Here is a 24407-nt window from a genome sequence, read left to right on the forward strand (position 1 = left end):
ACATGAATGAAGCTAATAGAGATAGCTATGGATAAGAACCATGGATCAGTCCTATTAGTTGGGAGCTCATCAGAATGAGACTGGAAACGGTTCAATCCTATGGTTCCAACCCCTCAACCCTCTGTTTTTTCCTCAGATCCTGGTGCACGTAGGCTTCCTGACGGAGGAGTCAGGGGACGTGTTCAGCCCCAAGGTCCTGAAGGGAGGTCCTCTGGGGGAGATGGTCCAGTGGGCCGACATCCTCACAGCCCTGCACGTCCTGGGACACAACCTCAAGATCTCTGTCTCGCTCAAGGAGCTGCAGGGGTGAGTCAGATGATGTCATGTTCTATCTGTCTATATCTATATGTAAGGATGGGACCTATCACAGTATTCAGACTGAGTCTAGTTGTTCAGAACTTCTTCCTCTGGCTCAGAGTATATAAAGTCACGCATGAGAGAGGACTTTTTCAGCACCATGGATAGCTCCAGGGAGAACCGTACTGTGGCCATTCTAACTGTTCTGTCAATTCTTAATCCCCTCATGAATGCTCTAGTCCTGTGACATATATTCATTGAGAGTCATGTGACTTGTTGTGACATCATGATATTTTTCCCACTTTGAGATGTTTTTTGCACACACATTTGGATGAACAAACAAGCTTATTTCTCTGGCACTCATGTCATACATATCTTATAAACACATCTCTATTTATACCGTCTTACCTTTTTAGGTGATGTGTAACCATGTATAAGGCAGCCCGTCTCAGGGTTCATTCCCACACAGTGTGTTTGGTCACATTTGGTCTCACCCTGATAAGCCTCCTGTCTCCCTGTGGACTGGAGTTCCAGCCAGACAGACAGCGTTTATGTGTTCCTCTCCCAGCTCACTGACCCCAGACAGACAGCGTTTATGTGTTCCTCTCCCAGCTCACTGACCACAGACAGACAGCGTTTGTGTTCCTCTCCCAGCTCACTGAGCACAGACAGACAGCGTTTATGTGTTCCTCTCCCAGCTCACTGACCACAGACAGACAGCGTTTATGTGTTCCTCTCCCAGCTCACTGACCCCAGACAGACAGCGTTTATGTGTTCCTCTCCCAGCTCACTGACCCCAGACAGACAGCGTTTATGTTCCTCTCCCAGCTCACTGACCCCAGACAGACAGCGTTTATGTGTTCTTCTCCCAGCTCACTGACCCCAGACAGACAGCGTTTATGTGTTCTTCTCCCAGCTCACTGATCCCAGACTGATAGCAGTGGCTGGCTGGGCCACAGAGCAACATCCGGTCTAACCAAGGCTTTATTTATCCATCTGAAAAGATAACGCTATTGATTTTCAAATCGGCCAGGTGTGACTGCTGGAGTTAAGAGAGCAGATGGTTCAATCTGGGAGTAAATGCCATAAACGTCTTGGAGGACCCAGTCCCTGCCTCTCCTTTTATCTTTTACCCTTTCCCAGTTTCACCCAGCCTGGTCAAAATTGCAGTGTTTAAGTCGGACTGGAGATATTGGATATTGTCGATTCCTGCCAGTGCAGACGTGAGGCTGAGAGAAATTGGACAGGCAGCAGCATATGGTGTGGCTTCTGTTATTGAACACATATTCCTCACTGTGGGGAAGCGTCAGAGTTAGAGCTGCACTGAAGACTTAGAGCTTCCCTGTGATCTCAAATTGGAGTTTTGAAGAAAGCGGCTTTGATAAGGGTAGACTGGAGATCAGTGAGAGCGGATGGGATTCTGCCTCTTCTGCCCACGCTATTATTTACCTCACTAATTTGTGTCATGGAGTATTGAATTACTGCATTCAGTCACCACAGGGAATGTGTCTTGTGAATGTTGATGAAACCGCATGAGACTGACGGTAATTGTCAATCAGAAACAAATTGGAGCTGTGCTAAAGCCAAGTTAGGCTCTGTTTCCACAGGTTGAAATGCTCTGTGTGTGTGTGTGTGTGTGTGTGTGTGTGTGTGTGTTCTAGTGTGTTTGTTTATTGGTATATGTGAATGTGAGGGTCTACTGTAAGGCCCATGCAGCTCTCTATTTGTCAGGAAATGGAATGTGCAGCCTTAGAGAAAATATAATAGAAGGTTGAAATTGGAGCCTATTGGATTTATCAGACAGACCATTTCCCCCTTTTTCTCACATAGAAAAGAGACGCAGTACATTTCCCACTCTTTTTATGATCCCATCTTCTCAAATTGGCCAATAAAAGAGATGCTGAATGTCCAATAAATTCCTTTCCAGGACCATTAATGAATAGGAAAATCGGACATTTCTCTCCATCTCTACCTCCCTCTCTCTCTCTCTCTCTCACTATTAAGTTGACAGATTGCTATATGGGTTGCGTTCCCACAGATTCCCCCGGGGTTGTATCTATTTAGATTTCATCCTCCTATCTCCCCCACTCAGCCTGGGAAACATGTCATCCTAATATCCCATGGTCTGCAGCGGCTGTTACGAGAGGACGATGGTTGATATTGTTGTTTTGCAGATCATGGGTTGCTTGGTTTCATCCAAACCACCAGGTACTGTAGCTACTACCACTCGAAGTTAGATATAGATTAGTAGTAGCTACAGTACCTGGTGGTTTGGATGAAGCCAAGCAGTTTGCTTGAGTGGTTGTAATTATTTCTCATTTGTCACTTCCTCTGCCAGCTTTATGGACTAGTCCTCTGGCTCTCTTTTTTTCATACAATCTTTTTTAATTCAGACGTCTCGCTACTTTAGCTGAGAGTCTTTTTTCTCGGTATAAGCTTCTGGCTCACGTCGCTTGCAGATGCTTAACTAAGCTGCTTTGGTATATTTTTAGTGATATTTCTGGACAGAGAGGAGGACGCTCCTCTGCATGCAGCCAGATTCATCAAGTCTGCCTTCGCACAGAAAAACAGCTTGAAAATACATTCTCCAAGGACTGTTTCATCTGTAAATGTCCATGATTAATGTAAGCCCATTTTTCTGTTGCGGTTGGTCAAGTTGTGGTAGTAGTTGGGGACGGTGCAGTGTGTTTTTCTATGTTACAGTGTAAGTCACTCTGGATAAGAGCTTCTGCTAAATGACTAACATTTAAAAAATGGAAACATCCCATTATTGGTCACCCTCTTCCTCTGCTGTGTTGCCTTGATGGGCAGATGAGTCACTAGGCTGAGAGTGGGGATGGGAGGAAGTGAAGAGGCTCCAGTCTCTGTCAAGGGAGGTGAGGTTAATTGAAGGGAGAGCCTCAGTGGTTGTAACATCATATTTGTCGGGAACAACATCACATGTGCTAAAAGGTGCACGGCGGCAGTTAGCCAGGCAGTGCAGACAGCTGTCACTTCCTCTAGGGGATCTCCCCCCTGTTCCTCCCAATGCGACGTGAGTAATTAGCCAGCACCAGAGTATGGCTTATCAACACCTGGGGAGGAGAAAGGGAGAGGAGGGAGGGAGGGGATAACAGCCTGACAAAGCTGGCTGGCTGGCTCTGCAGTGACGACAGGGCCAGGAGAATACTGAGAAGCCCCCCTGTTACAGCAGCTCTGTCTCTCCACCCACACAGACTCTGTCCTCCACCCTCTGAGACCAGTAGGAGAGAGAGAGAGGGAAAGGGAGGGGGTGATTCCACAATATGAGGAACATACATCATTTGAACCACCTTCAGCACGAGTCCAATCAGAAGCATGATAGAGCCGTGCAATAAATGACGAGTGGGTTCAAACTGATCTGGAATCAGAGATAGCATCGATAAGAGCACAGCCACTATGTGTATGGGAAGGAGGCACTAAGAAACATAACTCTCCCTGTCGGTTTACCCCTATCAAATCACCCTTTGAGGCTGATTAGGCTTCCAGAATGGGGGCTGCTGTTTGTGCCTGCAAGTGCTACTGCGCTCTCTCACCCTCCAGCCTTTCCAACGATGTGCTTTTGTTTCTCGGCTTTGAAAAGCCAAACTAAAGCAGCCCTGTTAAAAATAGACTGCTGTGTGCTTACAATATGTTGCAATGCGTAGCACTTTTACAGAATCAGAGTTGAGGGCAGATTTTTATCACTTGCAGTGATCAAAGCATTTGGGTCACGGCACGATAACATGATAGAATCATGTGACATGATTTAGCTGCAGCGAGAGCGATTCAACTTCATCCAAGAGTCGTAGCGTGATGCCTAAATGAGATTGAGAGCAAAGGACTACATGGTGTGTTTTTGAGTGTTGCATGTCAGTTTTCATCCAGTTTGAATCCCTACAGTAAGCAACATATGGATGCAAGATATTGCAATCGCTGCTAGTTTTCTCTACTATGTGCTGTATTGTAAACTCAGCAAAAAAAGAAACGTCCCTTTTTCAGGATAATTTGTATAAATCCAAATAACTTCACAGATCTTAATTGTAAACGGTTTAAACACTGTTTCCCATGCTTGTTCAATGAACCATAAACAATTAATCAATATGCACCTGTGGAACGGTCGTTAAGACACTAACAGCTTACAGACGGTAGGCAATTAAGGTCACAGTTATGAAAACTTAGGACACTAAAGAGGCCTTTCTACTGACTCTGGAAAACACCAAAAGAAAGGTGTCCAGGGTCCCTGCTCATCTGTGTGAACGTGCCTTAGGCATGCTGCAAGGAGGCATTACACCGAGGCCTGTACCCTGGAGCGGGATCGATTTGGAGGTGGAGGGTCCGTCATGGTTTGGGGTGGTGTGTCACAGCATCATCGGACTGAGCTTGTTGTCATTGCAGGCAATCTCAACGCTGTGCGTTACAGGGAAGACATCCTCCTTCCTCATGTGGTACCCTTCCTGCAGGCCCATTCTGACATGACCCTCCAGCATGACAATGCCACCAGCCATACTGCTCATTCTGTGTGTGATTTCCTACAAGCAGGAATGTCAGTGTTCTACCATGGCCAGCAAAGAGCCCAGATCTCAATCACATTGAGCACGTCTGGGATCGGGGGGTGAGGGCTAGGGCCATTCCCCCCCAGAAATGTCCGGGAACTTGCAGGTCCCTTGGTGGAAGAGTGGGGTAACATCTCACAGCAAGAACTGGCAAATCTGGTACAGTCCATGAGGTGGAGATGCACTGCAGTACTTAATGCAGCTGGTGGCCACACCAAATACTGACAGTTACTTTTGATTTTTACCCCCACTTTGTTCAGGTACACCTTATTCAATTTCTGGTAGTCACATGTCTGTGGAACTTGTTCAGTTTATGTCTGTTGTTGAGTCTTGTTAGGGTCATAAAAATATTTACACATGTTAAGTTTGCTGAAAATGAACGCAGTTGACAGTGAGAGGACGTTTCTTTTTTTGCGGAGTTTACATTGTAACATTGCTCTTTGATTTGTTCCACTTGAACATTGTGACATTTAATTGGACACACCCTGTATTTTGAAAAATAGGACCAAATATGAACAGCCGTTGTATACTGTATATATCCTGCAGTAGACATGGAGCAGAAGAGCCCAAACACAGTTCACAGTAGTGTCTGCTAGCTCCACTCAATCTTCTCCACATTGAGGTTTTGACTCACAGGGCTGACTGTACAGAGCCAAAAAGTGGGCGGTCGACATTCAACACTAACAATAAGCAATCAGTGAATAAAAGTGCGGAAATAGCATAACAAGTGGGTGTTCCACATTAAGAGGAAGCTGTGCTTTTGTTGTTGACGGAGGCAGCGTCTCAGTCTCTTATGCCCAACTCTCTCAACTGGCTCATTACTATGCCTGGCTCTGCTCTGCCAAGCAGGTCTCCACGCTGCCACTACCCTCTCTCTGTCTGTTTCTTTTCTTCCACACTGAGCCCTCTGCACCCCATGGCCCCACCCCGGCCTCCTTCCTGTGAATGTGGCACGGCATCTGCCACGGCCAATTCTCCTCACCGTCTGACTTCCTCCTCTCTGTGAGATAGACTTCTGCTCAGCTACAGTATAAGGTTCTCTCTCTGATATCTGGCAGCACGGTGCAGGTGGCCAGTCCACTCAGTGGGATACACCAAGATGGCCTGGTGCATGTAGCTGGTTCTTTTCTCATGGGGTGCCAGTCCATCCTCCCCTCTTCTTCCGCTCCTTCTCTCTCCCTCCCTCCTCCTTTCTTCACCTACTCTCTCCCACTCCTGCCGAACTCACATCAGGACAGTCCGCCCCAGATGTCTTTCCTCTAGTGTGTGCGTCAGACTCGGTGTGTGTGTGTTTGTTCGAGTGCACGTGCGTGCATGTGTTGCTTTTTTTTCAACTGCTGCTCAATTTCAGCTCCATAACTGCACATGTAATCCCCCTGTTCTCTCCAAGTTTGCAGGGATTTGCATATATCCAATTAAAGCCTTGAACACAGCAGATTTAGTGTATTTGTGTGCAATACTGCCTCATGGAGTCACATAATGCACTTTGCAATTATTATACATTTGTTCTCACATTATCACACCACATCTTTTATCTGATCTATCCCTTAAATCATTGTTTTATATGTTCTAATAAATACAGTACCTCCGTTCTATTGACGAACGTACAATCGCTGGAGAACAAACTGGTTGAGTTCCGTTCGAGACTATACTATCAACGGGACCTGAAGAACTGTAATATTCTGTCTTTCTCTGAGTTGTGGCTGAACTAGGACATGGACAATATACATCTAGCTGTTTTTTCTAGGCATCGGCAGGACAGAACGGCAGTGTTGGGTAAGCTCAAAGGGGGAGGCGCGTGTCTCTTCGTTAACAACAGTTGGCGATCTGTAATATTAAGGATTCTGCTCGCATGAGTAAGAATACCTCATGATAAGCTGTAAACTCTATTTAGCAAGAGTTTTCACCTATATTTTTCGTAGCTGTCTATTTACCACATCAAACCAATGCTGGCATTAACCACACTTAATGGTATAGGGCCATAAGCAAACAAGAAAATGCTCATCCAGAAACGGTGCTCCTAGTGGCAAGTGATTTTAATGCAGGAAAACTGAAATCCCTCTTACCTAATTTCTACCAGCATGTCACTTGTGTAACTAGAGGCAAAACAATTCTAGATCACCTTTACTCCACACACAGAAACACATACAAAGCTGTCCCTCACCCCCCATTTGGCTAATCTGACCATAACTCAATCCTCCTGATTCATGCTTTAAATAAAAACTCAAACAGGAAGCACCAGTGATGCGCTCAATACGGAAGCAGCCGCTTCACCGACCACTAAACTACAGGACTGTTTTGCACAGACAGGAATATGTTCCGGGATTTATCCGATGGCATTGAGAAGTTTACCACATCAGTCACCGGCTTCATTAATAAGTGCACAATGACGTCCCCACAGTGACCGTATGTACGTAGGTACATATCCCAACCAGAAGAGGGATTAAAGGCAACATGTGCTAAAAGCTAGAGCTGCCGCTTTCAAGGAGCGGGACACTAATCCGGACGCTTATGAGAAATCCCGCTACGCCCTCCGATGAACCATCAAACAGGAAATGCGTCAATACAACAGATCGAATAGGCTCTGATGCTTGTCGGATGTGGCAGGACTTGCAAACTATAACGGAGTACAAAGTGAAACCCAGCCACGAGCTGCTCTGTGACATGAGCCTACCAGACGAGCTAAATGCCTTCTATGCTTGCTTCGAGGCAAACAACACTGAACCATGCATGAGAGCACCAGCTGTACCGGACGACTGTGTGATCACTCTCTCCGTAGCCAATGTGAGTAAGACCTTTATCTATTTAACTATCTGCATTGAACCTTGACTTATCACATATGCTTCTGCTACTGTTTATCTGTTTTTTATTCCTAGTTCTATTTAAATATCTACTTCAATTACCTCGTACCCCTGCACATCGACTCGGTACTGGTACTGTGTATATAGCCAAGTTGTCACTCATTGTGTATTTATTATTACTTTTATTGTTACGTGATTTACTTTTCTATTATTTCACTATTTTCTTTCTCTCTGCGTTGTTGGGAAGGTAAGCATTTCACTGTTGTCCACACCTGTTGTTTACGAAGCATGTGATATTCAAGGTTATAAATGCCACTTTTCAGTGGTTTAGATGAGTTCCACCTGTCTGAACTGCTGCAAGGTGTCATGGGTGTGTTAGATAGACATCCGAACGAGCTCAGCCTTTTAATTCTTAAACTGGGAACATTTTCACGCTGTACGGAATTTTACAACATGACGTCACAATCGGAACGATTGGGAACTTTTTCACGCAGGGAAGATTTGTACATGACACAAGGCACTATACACAGGTGAAGCCACAGTATTTAGAACAGTGTGTTGCTGTCAGATACACTACATGTGTCATAATAGAAAATAGAATAGAAAGCTGTATATTATTAAATCTACTGTTGCCCCCGGGGAAGGTAGGTATGCCACTGCTTGAGCCATGGTGAGGTTAAATTACTTCTCTAGCTTTTCAAGGTGAAAGAATGTCTCGCAGCTCCTTCACTTCCCTTGTGGGGGTGTATTAGATTGACCATGCTGACTTTGCTACAGTGTATCTGTCCTTAATAAAATACAGAGCAAATCCCTCTATACACACACACACACACACACACACACACACACACACACACACACACACACACACACACACACACACACACACACACACACACACACACACACACACACACACACACACAGAGAAGGGTGAGGCATGCCAATGGCATTTTGGGAGTGAAAGTTTGCCACAGTAGACCACAGTGGGGGCAAATCACCCCATTTAGGAGCAGTCATGCTTGAAATTAAGCCTGACGTGTTCATTTCCAATAGTAAAACATGACACTACCCGACAAAAATGCAAACTGTCCAAGTTGAGTTATTTGAATGCCAGACACAGGGTATGATTTTACTGTAGGTCTTTGGGTTACTATACAGGCCCACACTGCAATCAGATTCATTTCAGTCAGGTGAAGTGTACAAGGCTTGTGTTTGGGTGCTGTTTGGATGCACACACAGGCATACCTCCATACAAGTGGCTTGACTAGTGCTATGTATTCTTGAGTGAGGTGCAGGCAAAGAGAATTGAATCCACTCTTGAGTGAAGACCCCTTTTGTTTTTGTAAGCCTTTATACAATTGACTGATGAAGCTCTAGTCTAAAGCAGTGACGGCTGACAAAGACTCTCTGCTCATTATCAAATCTACTGCAGAGGAACATTCTACCGTGCCTGTTTCCACCCGTTTGCAATTCCGACTAAATCAGTTGAGCAAACAAAAGCAAAATCGATAGCTTTTATTTGCAGGTGTGTGTGTGTGTGTGTGTGTGTGTGTTGACTGTTTGTGTCTCTTTACTCACACTGTTTATACAATAGCAGTCTAAGCCTTTCTGCTGTTATCGCAAAGCCCCGCTAGAACAGCTGTGAGCATGAACACATTCAGAAGACCACACAGCAAAGCATCTAAATCAACCACACAAACACTGTCATCCTTCATCTACATAGATCTATACAACTTAGCCTGGAAATTGTGCAATCAGGTTCATATGTTATCAACAAGATTTTGTCTACAGAATGCACATTATTGACAAACATGTTGTGCTGTATTGACCAGATCTGGGTAAAATTCAACTATTCAACAAACTCAACTAGTTTGATAGTATAAAAATAAGTTACATTGAATTTTGAGGTGGATAACATCTCATCTTTTAGCTACCATTATCTCTACCTCTGCTTATACCATGTCATTTAGAGAACTGCTCTCCCTGTCTCCACCTGCAATTACATTTCCTCTCCCACAGAGGCTGTCCATCTCCCTTTAAAAAGGCAATGTGTTGACAATATTCCCGTCTACTGTGCAATCACAAAAAAATCTTATAATTTAGAGGCAGACATAATTTAGCTGAAAACCATTTGATTGCAGGGGACATTTTGTGTCTGACAGCCTCCTGAAACTTGGGCTCTAGCAAAGGGAAGCAATTACTCTGGCTGCTGACTAGTGCAATCTCACTGCATCTGAAGAGCACTCCAACATTGGAAACCTAGCCACTCTAAAGTGGAATCCGGAGGAATTAATCAAGACCTGCAATTAACATGTTTACCTTGTATCCTGGACTAATGTCAGTGTGTGTGGTGCTTGATTTGAGGCTCCTAAGCTGAATAGCAAAACTTAGACTGTTTCACAGTCAGTCAGAGAACACGAAGACTCTGTCATTGTTTTCCCCCAGCTATTTCTGGAAATTGTAACGAGTGGCCAATTTCCTGGACTCCAATTCTTGGTGTTACGGTCATTAGCATAAGTGGTAGCTGCAGAACTGTGTGCATTTCTGACAGCCAGAGTGATAAAAGTCTGGATAGGAGGCAGATAGCTGTCATTTTCATTCCAATACCTCACTACCTCTTCCACAGGGTGTCATTTGGAAGCTTCTCCCTACTCAGCCATGCATTACGGACAGCAATGAGATGGTAAATCAAGTGTTTAGATATCCTTATACATACTGCCTGCCTATCCGTTATCTCTCTGAGGTGATTGTGGGTCACTGATATGGCTTAATAATCAACAACATCAATGGTTATTGAGAGAGTCACTCATATGAGAGAGTCAGGTAATATTGTTGTGACAGACATCAGAATATGTGAATAACAGGCAGGGTCCACCCTCTGTTTTGAAACATTTATTTAAAATCCCTTTGGCCATTTTACAAAGACTGCAGGTGTTTTTCCGAGCCAGGTGGCTGGTGTAGAGAAGGTTTTACAAAGGGAAATAAATTAAAATGTGTTTGTTTGCATTTTGGCAAGCAAATGATTCTTTTCATGATAATACAGTTTTTAGTGTGGAAAGTCTAAAAAGCTTAGGCCTCTTGAGATGAGCTGAGATGCATTGCTTGTTTTATTGCTCACGGCAACACATACACCTTTTCTTTCATTTCTCTACTAATTGCACATAGAGCGAGTGGCAAAGCAGTGGCTGAATTAGGAACATTCTCTGACCCATTTCTGCACCTCCACCTATCAGACTTCTGGTATCATTCCCCTTACACCAGACACATTTAGTTGATGTGACTAGAGCTGGGAGCTCTGACGGCTGGGGCTCCCCATCTCTCTCTCACACACACCACTTGGGAGATGGCACACAACATTTATGGAAACTTCCAGGCCATTTCAGAGCATTAGAATTACCCCCCTTAAGGCATTTCAGCTTTTTACAGCAACAGAGTATGTCCCCTGCTTTTTACAGCAGCATAGTATGTCCGCTGCTTTTTACAGGAGCAGAGTATGTCCGCTGCTTTGTACAGCAGCATAGTATGTCCGCTGCTTTGTACAGCAGCATAGTATGTCCGCTGCTTTTTATAGGAGCAGAGTATGTCCGCTGCTTTTTATAGGAGCATAGTATGTCCGCTGCTTTTTATAGGATCAGAGTATGTCCGCTGCTTTTTACAGGAGCAGAGTATGTCCGCTGCTTTTTACAGCAGCATAGTATGTCCGCTGCGTTTTACAGGAGCATAGTATGTCCGCTGCTTTTTACAGGAGCAGAGTATGTCCGCCGCTTTTTACAGGAGCAGAGTATGTCCGCCGCTTTTTACAGGAGCAGAGTATGTCCGCCGCTTTTTACAGGAGCAGAGTATGTCCGCCGCTTTTTACAGGAGCAGAGTATGTCCGCCGCTTTTTACAGGAGCAGAGTATGTCCGCCGCTTTTTACAGGAGCAGAGTATGTCCGCCGCTTTTTACAGGAGCAGAGTATGTCCGCCGCTTTTTACAGGAGCAGAGTATGTCCGCCGCTTTTTACAGGAGCAGAGTATGTCTGCCGCTTTTTACAGGAGCAGAGTATGTCCGCCGCTTTTTACAGGAGCAGAGTATGTCCGCCGCTTTTTACAGGAGCAGAGCATGTCCGCCGCTTTTTACAGGAGCAGAGCATGTCCGCCGCTTTTTACAGGAGCAGAGCATGTCCGCCGCTTTTTACAGGAGCAGAGCATGTCCGCTGCTTTTTACAGGAGCAGAGCATGTCCGCTGCTTTTTACAGGAGCAGAGCATGTCCGCTGCTTTTTACAGGAGCAGAGCATGTCCGCTGCTTTTTACAGGAGCAGAGCATGTCCGCTGCTTTTTACAGCAGCATAGCATGTCCGCTGCTTTTTACAGCAGCATAGCATGTCCGCTGCTTTTTACAGGAGCAGAGCATGTCCGCTGCTTTTTACAGCAGCATAGCATGTCCGCTGCTTTTTACAGCAGCATAGCATGTCCGCTGCTTTTTACAGCAGCATAGCATGTCCGCTGCTTTTTACAGCAGCATAGCATGTCCGCTGCTTTTTACAGCAGCATAGCATGTCCGCTGATTTTTACAGCAGCATAGCATGTCCGCTGCTTTTTACAGGAGCAGAGTATGGCCGCTGCTTGTTACAGGAGCAGAGTATGGCCGCTGCTTGTTACAGGAGAAGAGTATGGCCGCTGCTTGTTACAGGAGCAGAGTATGGCCGCTGCTTGTTACAGGAGCAGAGTATGGCCGCTGCTTGTTACAGGAGCAGAGTATGGCCGCTGCTTGTTACAGGAGCAGAGTATGGCCGCTGCTTGTTACAGGAGCAGAGTATGGCCGCTGCTTTTTACAGGAGCAGAGTATGGCCGCTGCTTTTTACAGCAGCATAGTATGTCCGCTGCTTTTTACAGCAGCGTAGTATGTCCGCTGCTTTTTACAGCAGCGTAGTATGACCGCTGCTTTTTACAGCAGCGTAGTATGACCGCTGCTTTTTACAGCAGCGTAGTATGACCGCTGCTTTTTACAGCAGCGTAGTATGACCGCTGCTTTTTACAGCAGCGTAGTATGACCGCTGCTTTTTACAGCAGCGTAGTATGTCCGTTGCTTTTTACAGCAGCGTAGTATGTCCGCTGCTTTTTACAGCAGCGTAGTATGTCCGCTGCTTTTTACAGCAGCGTAGTATGTCCGCTGCTTTTTACAGGAGCAGAGTATGTCCGCTGCTTTTTACAGGAGCAGAGTATGTCCGCTGCTTTTTACAGGAGCAGAGTATGTCCGCTGCTTTTTACAGGAGCAGAGTATGTCCGCTGCTTTTTACAGGAGCAGAGTATGTCCGCTGCTTTTTACAGGAGCAGAGTATGTCCGCTGCTTTTTACAGGAGCAGAGTATGTCCGCTGCTTTTTACAGGAGCAGAGTATGTCCGCTGCTTTTTACAGCAGCATAGTATGTCCGCTGCTTTTTACAGCAGCGTAGTATGACCGCTGCTTTTTACAGCAGCGTAGTATGACCGCTGCTTTTTACAGCAGCGTAGTATGACCGCTGCTTTTTACAGCAGCGTAGTATGACCGCTGCTTTTTACAGCAGCGTAGTATGACCGCTGCTTTTTACAGCAGCGTAGTATGACCGCTGCTTTTTACAGCAGCGTAGTATGACCGCTGCTTTTTACAGCAGCGTAGTATGTCCGTTGCTTTTTACAGCAGCGTAGTATGTCCGCTGCTTTTTACAGCAGCGTAGTATGTCCGCTGCTTTTTACAGCAGCGTAGTATGTCCGCTGCTTTTTACAGGAGCAGAGTATGTCCGCTGCTTTTTACAGGAGCAGAGTATGTCCGCTGCTTTTTACAGGAGCAGAGTATGTCCGCTGCTTTTTACAGGAGCAGAGTATGTCCGCTGCTTTTTACAGGAGCAGAGTATGTCCGCTGCTTTTTACAGGAGCAGAGTATGTCCGCTGCTTTTTACAGGAGCAGAGTATGTCCGCTGCTTTTTACAGGAGCAGAGTATGTCCGCTGCTTTTTACAGGAGCAGAGTATGTCCGCTGCTTTTTACAGGAGCAGAGTATGTCCGCTGCTTTTTACAGGAGCAGAGTATGTCCGCTGCTTTTTACAGGAGCAGAGTATGTCCGCTGCTTTTTACAGCAGCAGAGTATGTCCGCTGCTTTTTACAGCAGCAGAGTATGCCCGCTGCTTTTTACAGCAGCAGAGTATGCCCGCTGCTTTTTACAGCAGCAGAGTATGCCCGCTGCTTTTTACAGCAGCAGAGTATGCCCGCTGCTTTTTACAGCAGCAGAGTATGCCCGCTGCTTTTTACAGCAGCAGAGTATGCCCGCTGCTTTTTACAGCAGCAGAGTATGCCCGCTGCTTTTTACTGTGTCTTGTTCCCTTCATTGTGTGGATATACATTCTTACTTACATTATAGGGAACTGGACAATGTGTAGTATTTATTTTCCAAGTCTGTTGTTATTCTCCGTGTCGATTGTTAATATACATTCCTCTCATATTGACAGTGGATATACAGTACCAGTCAAAAGTTTGGGCACACCTACTCATTCAAGGGTTTTTCTTTATTTTTTTACTATTTTCTACATTGTAGAATAAATGTGAAGACATCAAACCTATGAAATAACACATGCCATGAGTGTGCAAAGCTGTCATCAAGGCCAAGGGTGGCTACTTTGAAGAATCTCAAATATAAAATATATTTTGATTTGTTTAACAATTTTTTTGGTTACTACATGATTCCATATGTGTTATTTCATAGTTGTGATGTCTTCACTATTATACTACAATGGAGAAAATAGTAAAAATAAAGAAAAACCCTTGAATGAGTAGGTGTGTCCAAACCTTTGACTGGTACTGTATGTACAGTGATGAAGTTGTGTTGTGACGTGTTTGCTGTGTCTAAGCCCGGCTTCTGTGTGTGCCATGTGTGTGCAGGTTTCTTGGGGTCCCCCCTGGAAGAGGAAGCTGCCCCCTGACAGGACCTCTGCCCTTTGACCTCATCTACACGGACTACCATGGCCTGCAGCAAATGAGGCAGCACATGGGTCTCTCTCTGAGGAAGCACAAGTCAGTGGGTTTTTATATGCAGTCAAATATATTGGCACCCTTGCACTTTACAATACAGTGCAATGGAGCAGAATGTTCTGATTTCTCTTTTCAAAACTGGTTGAATGGCAAGTTTTACCCTGTAGGCACCTGCAACTTACCACAGGTGAGATAGATTACACAAAAACGAGAATCACTCGCCTCCAACAAAATGAATTAGAATATTTTATAATTTAGTCCAGGCCATTTTTTTTTTTTACTTGAAGAGAAAAATCTCAATTTCAGTTTAGATTTTTTTCTTTCTTGGTCCTGTGCAGTTATAAATCAAAGAAATACATGTGTGAACACCACAAGTTTTTTAAGTGTCTACTTATTTTAGAAGAAATAGTGAATCGTGCAAGGGTGCCAAAATATTTGACCACAACTGTATGTGTGTTTGTGGGTGTGTGCTTACTGTGTGTAGGCATGGAATGTACTATGCACCATATCAGGATATGGATTTCTCTCTTCCCTTCTGGAGGAGGAACAGACCTGTCCAGGATGTGAGTTAAACTGTCTGTGTGTTTCTTTGTTGCTGACATTTCTGTTGTGCTGGTTAATCATTGACCTATTGGCCTGCTGCCCTTATTGGCTGGTATTTGGTCAGCTGGTTGGTCCCCTGTGAGTCACCATACCGCTTCCAGGGGGAATCTGCATGAGAGCAGCCCACACAGCGATCAATTGGGTAAATAATGAGTCCCAGATTGACTGATAGAAATGCTAAGTAACACAGTGGAGAAATGGCATCGCTTAAATCCCCTGAATTCTCTGTATATATTTTGAACTTTGCAATGTACAGGAATTTGCCCGAGGCCCGCAAAGTGTCGACTAAGCAAATAAAACATGTAATTATTGGTCCTAGTTATTGCAGGACAATTTTAAGTGATAGGATTGTGAAAATGATAATGTTTCCATTTCTTGGTTGGAGAGAAACTAATATGTCTGGGGTGTGATAAATCTGTTCTGTTATATTACATTATACTGTGGAGTAGTGTTCCAGTCTGTTTTGTCCCTAGCTGCATATTCAATTTCCTGTTCCACACCTCCATTTAGCTCATTATACACATGCATGCACTCAAACATCAGCACACTTGCATGTGCACCCTAAAGTTCGGGGGGGGTGCTACCCCACTGCTTATAACTAACTATAAGTTAAAGGTAGACTTTAATATGTCATAGATGCAGAAAGAATACAGCATAGTGGTCAATTTCCACGACAACTAAGAGCTTTGAAGCGTGAGTCTCAACTTCTCCTCTTTTTTTGTCCTGTGGCTACCACATTACAAAACTGGGAAGCGAACCTGTGCACATGCACAGATGCTTTGTGTGACTGTGTGAAAGCGAAGTCGTGCATCTCGCTCATCGCAATATCTGCGATGCTGCTCGTGGCAACATAATTTCACTCAGTCTACCTTTAACTATCTAAGATGAGCCAAATACATTTTCTCCAGCTCAGGGCTCCATCTATGCATTTGGTTTGCTATCTTCGTAGCTAAGTGGCTAGCCCACAAGATCAAACATCGTGGTTACAGCAGAGACAATCAATCCCCTCCTGGATCAAATGTACGTTTGGAAAAAAATTGCCCCGTTGTGTGCACTGCCTGTAATACAGTATACCCCGGTAGGGTACAGGAACGGTATGAAGGTGTGCAAATCTGGGTACCGCCCTACCCTATCTCGCGCCCACACACACAAACACACTAATGTTATTATAGAGACCACATGAGATTGGTGGCACCTTAACTGGGGAGGACGGGCTCGTGGTAATGACTGGAGCGGAATGAGTGGAATGGTATCAAATACATCAAACACATGGAATGGCATCATACACCTGCTAACCATCTGCTCCTTTTCCCGGCCATTATTATGAGCCGTTCTCCCCTCAGCAGCCTTCTGTGACAGAGACATGCAAACACAGCACAATATTTGTAGTGCGCACACTATTGTTTGCGATCACACAATGAAGCTCACTCAAGGTCACTTGATTAGCCGATGTGTATCAACTGTCCCAGTCTGGCAGGCTAATATTTTAATTTCCTCTGCAGGCCCCCAGACTGCTTAGAGATGCAGGACTGAGAAATCAACCAGATCTGATAAGATCCCTTGATTCCTTCAGTCTGGATATGCAGAGCTGATGAAGCTGGGAGATAAAACAATGCTCCATGCTCGACTCACCCTCTCAGTATTCTTCCATTCCCTATCCTTCCTCTTCCTTTCCCATTCCTTCCTCTTCCTTTCCCTATCCTTCCTCTTCCTTTCCCTATCCTTCCTCTTCCTTTCCCTATCCTTCCTCTTCCATTCCCTATCCTTCCTCTTCCTTTCCCTATCCTTCCTCTTCCATTCCCTATCCTCCCTCTTCCTTTCCCTATCCTTCCTCTTCCATTCCCTATCCTTCCTCTTCCATTCCCTATCCTTCCTCTTCCTTTCCCTATCCTTCCTCTTCCTATCCATATCCTTCCTCTTCCATTCCCTATCCTTCCTCTTCCTTTCCCTATCCTTCCTCTTCCTTTCCCTATCCTTCCTCTTCCTTTCCCTATCCTTCCTCTTCCTTTCCCTATCCTTCCTCTTCCTATCCTTCCTCTTCCTATCCTTCCTCTTCCTATCCTTCCTCTTCCTTTCCCTATCCTTCCTCTTCCTTTCCCTATCCTTCCTCTTCCTTTCCCTATCCTTCCTCTTCCTATCCTTCCTCTTCCTTTCCCTATCCTTCCTCTTCCTTTCCCTATCCTCCCTCTTCCTTTCCCTATCCTTCCTCTTCCTTTCCCTATCCTCCCTCTTCCTTTCCCTATCCTCCCTCTTCCTTTCCCTATCCTTCCTCTTCCTTTCCCTATCCTTCCTCTTCCTTTCCCTATCCTTCCTCTTCCTTTCCATATCCTTCCTCTTCCTTTCCCTATCCTTCCTCTTCCTTTCCCTATCCTTCCTCTTCCTTTCCCTATCCTCCCTCTTCCTTTCCCTATCCTTCCTCTTCCTTTCCCTATCCTCCCTCTTCCTTTCCCTATCCTCCCTCTTCCTTTCCCTATCCTCCCTCTTCCTTTCCCTATCCTCCCTCTTCCTTTCCCTATCCTCCCTCTTCCTTTCCCTATCCTTCCTCTTCCTTTCCCTATCCTTCCTCTTCCTTTCCCTATCCTTCCTCTTCCTTTCCCTATCCTTCCTCTTCCTTTCCCTATCCTTCCTCTTCCTTTCCCTATCCTTCCTCTTCCTTTCCCTATCCTTCCTCTTCCATTCCCTATCCTCCCTCTTCCTTTCCCTATCCTCCCTCTTCCTTTCCCTATCCTCCCTCTTCCTTTCCCTATCCTTCCTCTTCCTTTCCCTATCCTTCCTCTTCCTTTCCCTATCCTTCCTCTTCCTTTCCCTATCCTCCCTCTTCCTTTCCCTATCCTCCCTCTTCCTTTCCCTATCCTTCCTCTTCCTTTCCCTATCCTTCCTCTTCCTTTCCCTATCCTTACTCTTCCTTTCCCTATCCTTACTCTTCCTTTCCCTATCCTTACTCTTCCTTTCCCTATCCTTACTCTTCCTTTCCCTATCCTTACTCTTCCTTTCCCTATCCTTACTCTTCCTTTCCCTATCCTTCCTCAACCTTTCCCATTCCGTCCTCTTCCTTTCCCATTCCGTCCTCTTCCTTTCCCATTCCGTCCTCTTCCTTTCCCATTCCGTCCTCTTCCTTTCCCATTCCGTCCTCTTCCTTTTCCTATCCTTCCTCTTCCTTTTCCTATCCTTCCTCTTCCTTTCCTTGTCCTTTCTTTCCCTATCCTTCCTCTTCCTTTTCCTATCCTTCCTCTTCCTTTCCCTATCCTTCCTCTTCCTTTCCCATTCCGTCCTCTTCCTTTCCCTATCCTCCCTCTTCCTTTCCCTATCCTCCCTCTTCCATTCCCTATCCTCCCTCTTCCTTTCCCTATCCTCCCTCTTCCTTTCCCTATCCTCCCTCTTCCTTTCCCTATCCTCCCTCTTCCTTTCCCTATCCTCCCTCTTCCTTTCCCTATCCTTCCTCTTCCTTTCCCTATCCTCCCTCTTCCTTTCCCTATCCTCCCTCTTCCTTTCCCTATCCTCCCTCTTCCTTTCCCTATCCTCCCTCTTCCTTTCCCTATCCTCCCTCTTCCTTTCCCTATCCTTACTCTTCCTTTCCCTATCCTTACTCTTCCTTTCCCTATCCTTACTCTTCCTTTCCCTATCCTTACTCTTCCTTTCCCTATCCTTACTCTTCCTTTCCCTATCCTTACTCTTCCTTTCCCTATCCTTACTCTTCCTTTCCCTATCCTTACTCTTCCTTTCCCTATCCTTCCTCTTACTTTCCCTATCCTTCCTCAACCTTTCCCATTCCGTCCTCTTCCTTTCCCATTCTGTCCTCTTCCTTTCCCATTCCGTCCTCTTCCTTTCCCATTCCGTCCTCTTCCTTTCCCATTCCGTCCTCTTCCTTTCCCTATCCTTCCTCTTCCTTTCCCTATCCTTCCTCTTCCTTTCCCTATCCTTCCTCTTCCTTTCCCTATCCTTCCTCTTCCTTTCCCTATCCTTCCTCTTACTTTCCCTATCCTTCCTCAACCTTTCCCTATCCTTCCTCTTCCTTTCCCATTCCGTCCTCTTCCTTTCCCATTCCGTCCTCTTCCTTTCCCATTCCGTCCTCTTCCTTTCCCATTCCGTCCTCTTCCTTTCCCATTCCGTCCTCTTCCTTTTCCTATCCTTCCTCTTCCTTTTCCTATCCTTCCTTTTCCTATCCTTCCTCTTCCTTTCCTTGTCCATTCTTTCCCTATCCTTCCTCTTCCCTTTCCTATCCTTCCTCTTCCTTTCCTTGTCCTTTCTTTCCCTATCCTTCCTCTTCCTTTTCCTATCCTTCCTCTTCCTTTCCTTGTCCTTTCTTTCCCTATCCTTCCTATTTTCTTCCTTTTCATCTAATCTAAAGTAGCGAAGCGCATGCCCCACCCATCTGAGGATCTGTTTTTTCCAGCCATCTATTTCCTGTGTTTGAGGGGTGCAAAATCCACTTGTCACTTAAATCTCCGTAGACTGATTGCTTTTTGTGACTCTTCATACTCTTGCTTGCACCTGTCATTTTTCCCCCGCTAATGTTACGACAACGGAAATGTTTGTAAAGACCTGTCAAACACACCCCCGGTAATGGTTGAAATGGGCTCAATGGGATACAGTGGCTGTTAGTTGAATCGAGAAGAACACTAAAGCGTCGTCTGGAATTGAACGTATCGTCTCGACACTTACATCACAAGAAAGAGAAGATAACTTTATTTTGATAGGTGTACAATTTTTTTGTGGAATTGAATAAAGTAATAATTTAATACAGTTGAAATGTTTACAAACTACATGTGCTGAAATGAAAGCAATTTCCGAAAATGAACTCGGATTATAGTGATATTATGTCTGATCTCGCAAACAATGTAAAGTATGTTTAGATAGGTGTAATCGTGTTGATACCCTTTTATCCGAGGGTATCGTGCTATTGACACACTTGCTGAATAATGCAAGAGAATGTGACAACAACCGTTATTAATGAGACAGTCTAGACAGCGCAGGTAGGGTAGACAGAGAAGGTGAGTGCAGGTAGGGTAGACAGAGCAGGTGAGTGCAGGTAGGGTAGACAGAGCAGGTGAGTGCAGGTAGGGTAGACAGAGAAGGTGAGTGCAGGTAGGGTAGACAGAGCAGGTGAGTGCAGGTAGGGTAGACAGAGCAGGTGAGTGCAGGTAGGGTAGACAGAGCAGGTGAGTGCAGGTAGGGTAGACAGAGCAGGTGAGTGCAGGTAGGGTAGACAGAGCAGGTGAGTGCAGGTAGGGTAGACAGAGCAAGTGAGTGCAGGTAGGGTAGACAGAGCAAGTGAGTGCAGGTAGGGTGGACAGAGCAAGTGAGTGCAGGTCGGGTGGACAGAGCAAGTGAGTGCAGGTAGGGTGGACAGAGCAAGTGAGTGCAGGTAGGGTGGACAGAGCAAGTGAGTGCAGGTAGGGTGGACAGAGCAAGTGAGTGCAGGTAGGGTGGACAGAGCAAGTGAGTGCAGGTAGGGTGGACAGAGCAAGTGAGTGCAGGTAGGGTGGACAGAGCAAGTGAGTGCAGGTCGGGTAGACAAAGCAGGTGTTTGGTGGTTGCAGCCCTGTTCCTCACCTTTATGTTAATGTATTCATACACTGAAGAAAAATATAAACACAACATGTAAAGTGTTGGTCCAATGTTTCATGAGCTGAAATTAAAGATCCCATACATTTTCCATATGCACAAAAAGCTTATTTCTCTGAAATGTTTTGCACAAATTTGTTTAAATCCCTGTTAGCATTTTTCCTTTGCAAATATACTCCATCCACCTGACAGCTATGGTATATCAAGAAGCTGATTAAATATCATGATCATTACACAGGTGCACCCTGTGCTAGGGACAATAAAAGGCCACTCTAAAAGGTGCAGTTTTGTAACACAACACAATGCCATAGGTGTCTCAAGTTGTGAGGGACCGTGCAATGACTGCAGGAATATCCACCAGAGCTGTTGCCAGATACATTTTTATGTTATCTACCATAAGCCGCCTCCAAAGTCATTTTTGAGAATTTGGCAGTACGCCCAATCGGCCTCACAACCGCAGACCACGTGTATGGCGTTATGAGGGCGAGCGGTTTGCTGATCTTAACATTGTGAACAGAGTGCCCCATGGTGGCGGTGGGGTTATGGTATGGGCAGGCATAAGCTACGGACAAAGAACACAGTTACATTTTATCGATAGTAATTTGAATGGACAGAGATACCGTGACGAGATCCTGAGGCCCATTGTCATGCCATTCATCCACCTCTCATGTTTCAGCATGATGATGCACAGCCCCATGTTACAAGGATCTTTACACATTTCCTGGAAAATGTCCCAGGTCTTCCATGGCCTGCATACTCACCAGACATGTCACCCATTGAGCATGTTTGGGATGCTCTGGATCAATATCTACAACAGCGTGTTCCAGTTCCCGCCAATATCCAGCAACTTCCCCCAGCCGTTGAAGAGGAGTGGGACAACATTCCACAGGCCACAATCAACAGCCTGATCAACTCTATGTGAAGGAGATGTGTCACGCTGCATGAGGCAAATGGTGGTTTTCTGATCCACGCCCCTACCTTTTTTTAAGGTATATATGACCAACAGATGCATATCTGTATTCCCAGTCATGTGAAATCCATAGATTAAGGCCTAATGAATTTATTTCAATTGACTGATTTCTTTATATGAACTGTAACTCAGTCAAATCTTTGAAATTGTTGCATGTTGCGTTTATATTTTTGTTCAGTGTATATATACAAATAGGTACATATGTTTCTCTATTTAACTCAAAATATGAGTACATTGTAAAAAATATATAAAAGTAAATTGAAAACCTGAATTCCCACCAAAATCCCTGAACTCGATTCATTATTTGTCCGTAAAATGTTTTATATGCTATAATTCAGTCATTATCTGATGGATTATAAAAATGTTAACAGTTTGGAGTATCTTCATCCATTGTCCAACACAGGAGGTTGGTGGCACATTAATAGGGGAGGATGACCACATGATAATGGCTGGAGCAGGTACAGTAAGTGGTCACACACAAGGAAAGGAAGCCTTTTCCGACTATTAGGAAGCAGCCCCTCACACATTATGCCCCAGCAATGTCAGAGACCCACCAAAGATGGTAGGTATCCTTTCGGTGTCTGGACGTGGTTACATTGCTGTGAGTAAGAGCTCTCCATTTATCTCCCCTGTGGTGTGTAGTGGCCTAGCAGCGTGTGATTTAAAGTCAATTTCCCCCTACCTGGAGGGCAGGCTGAGCCCAGCACACTGAGGGAGAGGAGAGGCACGGTGACATCCATCACCTTTGACTGCTTTACGGTTCAAGTCTCCTGGGCTTGGTTCCCATACCACTGCTTGTTAGACATGGGCTTTTACCAGATAAATATTCTATCATCGTAACAGGAGGCAATGTCTATCTATGTTCTGCTATTTTGACATACAGAACCCATTCATTCTCCCATCTCTTTCCTCTGTCTCTCAGGTGCCACATCCGTGTGATTGACACATTTGGCACAGAGCCGGCATACAACCATGAGGACTACGCCACCCTGCACGGCTACAGGACCAACTGGGGCTACTGGAACCTAAACTGCAGGCAGTACATGACCATGTTCCGTGAGTGAACTCTGAGCATAATCTCTCTTCTGACACTGGATGTGAGGGGAATGGGGTTGCGCTTGTTTATCAGGTATCAACCTCAGAAAGAGAGAAAGTGGGAAAGGGTAATAGGGATTTTAGTGGAGGTTTGGCTTTTGGAGTGTGTGTGTGGGCACAGATGTTGTGGGGCGCTTGTGTAGGCCTCTGGCCTCTCACAGTGGAAGCTCAGGGGCAGAGAGAAGAGGAGGAGCCTGGAAGGGTAACAGCAGTTGTGGCCAAACAGATGCCTAGAGCTAGACACTAGAACTTAGCACCATAGGCTCTCACTGGCACGCACGCAGAGCTCAGACATCCAGCTGGGATCAGTGGAAGGAGAGGAGACTTCAGCTGTGTTTGTGCTCTTCCAATTAACTCAGTGAGCATAGCTTCTGTGGAAGTACTGCTGTTTTGGAAATACACATTGTAATTGCAAGCCACACTCATATTGGGTTTGAAATAGGAACACATTTTATATATATATATGATTCTCATGGCTTTTTTGCTTTTCATGTTTACTGGGAATACTCAGGCCTTGCTTTGTTTCCTGGTTTATGGAGTGACCACTGTCCTTCTCTTAGGTGATGTGGTCCCAGCTGGCCCAATCTATTCCTTTAACCACTAACTCTTTATTCCTACAACTTACTCAACATGCTGCTGACTTTCATCTGAAACTGAATGTCAATATTTAGTTTAGTGTTTGACTGTCACGTGTGCTCCCTTTCCGGCCTCTAGGTCACCAGGCTGCTCATTATGGCGCACACCTGTCACCATCGTTACGCGCACCTGCGGGTCTTCAGACTCACCTGGACTCCATCACTTCCTTGATTACCTGCCCTATATACAGTTGAAGTCGGAAGTTTACATACATTTAAACTCAGTTTTTCACAATTCCTGACATTTAATCCTAGTAAATATTCCCTGTCTTAGATCAGTTAGGATCACCACTTTATTTTAAGAATGTGAAATGTCAGAATAATAGTAGAGAGAATGATTTATTTCAGCTTTCATTTCTTTCATCACATTCCCAGTGGGTCAGAAGTTTACATGCTACCAAATACTAATTGAGTGTATTGTCTTAAAATTGTTTAACTTGGGTCAAACGTTTCAGGTAGCCTTCCACAAGCCTCCCACAATAAGCTGGGTGAATTTTGGCCCATTCCTCCTGACAGAGCTGGTATAACTGAGTCAGGTTTGTAGGCCTCCTTGCTCGCACACGCTTTTTCAGTTCTGCCCACACATTTTATATAGGATTGAGGTCAGGCCTTTGTGATGTCCCCTCCAATACCTTGACTTTGTTGTCCTTAAGCCATTTTGCCACAACTTTGGAAGTATGCTTGGGGTCATTGTCCATTTGGAAGACCCATTTGTGACCAAGCTTTAACTTCCTGACTGATGTCTTGAGATGTTGCTTTAATATATCCACATAATTTTCCTGCCTCGTGATGCCATCTATTTTGTGAAGTACACCAGTCCCTCCTGCAGCAAAGCACCCCCACAACATGATGCTGCCACCCCCGTGCTTCACGGTTGGGATGGTGTTCTTCAGCTTGCAAAC

General features: G+C 45.2%; 1 pseudogene; it reads left to right on the forward strand.

Moving 5' to 3' along the window:
• The window catches only part of LOC120044619, a 73965-nt pseudogene that overhangs the window by 32392 nt on the left and 17166 nt on the right, over positions 1-24407 (forward strand).

This window comes from Salvelinus namaycush, chromosome 3 (genome assembly GCF_016432855.1).
Source record: "Salvelinus namaycush isolate Seneca chromosome 3, SaNama_1.0, whole genome shotgun sequence".
Classification (NCBI taxonomy): Eukaryota; Metazoa; Chordata; class Actinopteri; order Salmoniformes; family Salmonidae; genus Salvelinus; species Salvelinus namaycush.